Below are 3,604 nucleotides of genomic sequence, written 5' to 3'. Positions count from 1 at the left end.
AATATGTAGTTAAGAAAAACTGCATAACTGCAGCAGTTTTGTTTGAGAGAAAATAGAGGAGTATTAAAAGCTGTGTGCTTCTCTGTTGTTTGTGTAGAGTGATAGAACTGTAAAATCATCATTCTCTTTGATAGTGAAAGTTGAGTAGTTCCATCTGCTCCCCAGATGTAGGCTAATTGCTGAACTGGGAAAAGTGTTGTGTGTTGTTTCTTTTCATACATTGCTGTGTTTTGTTTGGTACTTAACTGATTATAGTTGAATACTTTGCATTTGCTGCTATTGTGTGAATTTTGTAAGTACTGGTGTGTCTTCTTGGTGTTTTAAGCACAACAAAAAACACTTACGAAAGTGGCAAGAAACCTTAGAGAAGAACGGATGCCCAACTCAAATAAATAGCTTTAGTTGCATAAGCTAGCAATCAATTATAAAGCAAGTTCTTTTCTTAATGCACACTCATCCTTCAACACACTCATTGTCATGACATGGTGTCCATCTTCATCTGAACGATTCTTTATTTCAATCTTTTCTTTTCTTTTTTTTCTTTTTTTTAATACATGTTCCAAATTAATTTTCACCTCGAAACCGAAGTTTTGCATTGGAAAAAAAAAAAAAGAAAAAAAAAAAAGGAAACACGATTCACCCTGTTTTATCAAACTTCTTCATGCTTGGTGACTATATGTTCACCAAACTATTAAAAGCTTTGGAAGAGCTACCATTACCTTCAACTGCAGATCGCGCTAGACTTCTTTGAACTTTTATTTTTTCTCTCATTTCATTTCCTGCTTCACCCCTCAAAATTAGTTCCAAGGCCTTAATTGCTCCTTGTTTTGTAAGGGACCCTCCCTCAATTCCCACACCAATCCCCCAAACAACCTCCACAGTCTTCATGTTCAGGTTTTGATCCCCAAAAAATGGCCGGCATATCATAGGGCATCATAGGCACACCACCAACTATACTCTCCAAAATGGAGTTCCACCCGCAATGTGTCAGAAAAACTCCAACCGCAGCATGCTCTAAAATTTGTACCTGCGGTGCCCATGAAACTATTTTCCCATTTAGGCTACTCTTGTCACACCCATTGGGCAATATCTCATCTGGGTTGCCCCTAAATGACCAAATAAATGGGAACCCACTTTCAGCCAAGGCTTCTGCAAATGTTGGTAGCTCATGAGGTGGTGGACTCACCACACTTCCAAAGCTAATATATACCACAGATGCAGGCTTATGCTTGTCCAACCACTCCAAGCAACCGCTGTCGTCCTCGAGCAATGGCGGCGACGCCGATGCAAGATTGAAGGGTCCAACATTGAGAAACTTCTTGAATCTTGATTTGAGCTCGTTCACCATGTCCGGTTCTGCTTCTTCGAATGAGTTAATGGCAACCGCTGCCGCCTTTGGCAGCTCTTGTCCCATCTTGTGTAACAGGGATGATATTGGTGACTCCAAATTCCCTAATACGACTCCCTCAAGTAAATCAACAACCTCAAGTTTAGAAAATCCAGGAAGGAACTCAAGGGTTTTCACTGCATTTCCTGAAACAAAAATAATTTTGCATGTAATGATGAGAAGGACCAATGGTAAGGCTATACTTTTGTAAATGCCTGAATTTCATGCTCACCAAACATTTAAGTTCCATAATGTACTACAATATCTAATTCAGTCAGTGTCATACCAAGAAAAGGTGAAGTTTACATAGTGATATCTAAGTGTCCATTGAATATATCTTACACCAATGTGGTATACTCTAGCTTCGTCGACTGTCGGAGACCAACGTACGTACGTTGGTGGTTTATAATTCTTTGTGAGGTATATAATACTTGTTTTAAACATAAACCATTCGTCGTCAAACTCTAAGCACGAAGGATTGATGAATGGGACATAGAAGGAAACTAAGTAAGAAATCATTAGCATGACTATATATAGAAATCAAGTATCAAGTACGCAAAGGACTCTAATTTGAGCCATAATTAGGCCTACTATAGATTAATTAGCAAATTGATCCTTACCACCGGTTCCAAGTACCCTTTGTCGTATCAAGTCTGTGGCACCATGAACAAGAAGGGAACGAGATCCAGCCGTCCAAAAGTGGAACCCAGGGAAGCTTCATCTCCTCCGCCATATCTCCGGCAAAGATTCCGTCACCTGACACCCTATCTTAAGCCCGGAGCCCGCCTCAGCCTCCTTCATCACAATCCTAAAGTTGGTCGGTTTGAGAAAGAAGCCAATAAGCTGCTCCGAGTGGCCGGAGAGCACGAAACCCTCTGGTAACCCATCGGGGACGTCGTAGGCCTTAACGTTAAGGAAGGCGGAGGCCTTGGAGGTTTGAGAGAAGAGGGAGCTGTTGGCTTTAGAAGTTGTGATGAAGGAGAAGATTGTGTCGGGTTTAGCGGCAGCGAGCCGAAGAACGAGGCTTAGAAGAGGGCCTGCATGGGTGCCGAAAGGGAAGGCCATGGCGGCGACATGGTGGTGATACTGAGTTGAGGGTTATTTAGGGTTTTGGCCGGCCATATAGTTGGTTATACGAGGAAATGTGTGAGCTCTGATTGCTCTGTAGGCTCTGGTTTGTTTATAGGAGGGTTGACGATGGCGAGTAGGTTGGTTACAGAAAGGTGAATGTTTTTATTTTCCGTAAGGTTTTACAGATATGTGGTGGTTGGGAAAAATGTGAAAATGACGCGGCGGAAACAGACCGATCGACCGAGCGGGAAATTGCTTGGTTGTGAAATCAACAACAGGGAAAGGAAGGCTACGTTTAATTGTGGAAGCTATATCACATCTTAAAATAGTAACCAATAAAATTCATGGGAGAGCTTCTAATGAGGACCTTATAATGAGGATCAAGTGAGGACTTTCAAATGAACGGTTGGATCAAGGTTTTGACTTTTAATTGATATTTTCTAATTCCCATGTGCATTTTATCCAACCATTCATTTCAAAGTCCTCACTTGGTCCTCATTATAAGGTCCTCATTGGAAGCTCTCCCTAAAATTCATTAACCAAACGAATAAACCTTTTTAAATACGAGATAAAACATCTATTTCATGCACCAAATAATAAGAATAATCAGTTTACGGGTAGATTTGGCCAATTATAATTTTCGTACATACCATGTTTTTTCTTCTTCCATCGTTTGATGAGTGGAGAAAATATATCGGCCAACGACAATGTGGCCGTCTGATGAGTGAAGCTATCGATGAATTGAGATAACTATGTGTTCAGGTAGAAAATGCTTTAGACACCAAAAAGTTGTCACATCCCGGTTCTCAAGTCAATTTGCGGTTATTTACTTTTGGGTTACTTTGACCTTTTACTGTTTTAAGTAACCGTTTACTATTTAAGACTTTAAAAGTTGACTTTTTCTTTCGTTTGGAATTTGGGAAAACTTTCTTAATACGAGTTCGTAGACATGCTAAACGTTAAAATCGGAGTTAGCATGAAAAAGTTATTAGATAAAAAGAGTAGACTTTATTTGGTAAAGAGAGGTTAATTGTTTTAGTAGGTATTATTTTTGGAGGTGTTTTATTGTTGGAGTGGGATTTTAAATGGTGGACCGGGTCAAAAATGGGGTAAAAAGGCCCAACTCATTTTCTCTCTCTCTCTCTC

The 3,604-nt window shown here is 40.1% G+C and overlaps 1 pseudogene; it reads right to left on the bottom strand.

Annotated features, from left to right (window-relative positions):
• Positions 1-649: 649 nt before the first annotated feature.
• On the bottom strand, positions 650-2,509 carry LOC101292589 (annotated as a pseudogene).
• Positions 2,510-3,604: the final 1,095 nt, after the last annotated feature.

The sequence above is a fragment of the Fragaria vesca genome, linkage group LG4 (genome assembly GCF_000184155.1).
Source record: "Fragaria vesca subsp. vesca linkage group LG4, FraVesHawaii_1.0, whole genome shotgun sequence".
NCBI lineage: Eukaryota > Viridiplantae > Streptophyta > Magnoliopsida > Rosales > Rosaceae > Fragaria > Fragaria vesca.
This window is presented reverse-complemented; position numbering and strand designations above follow the sequence as displayed.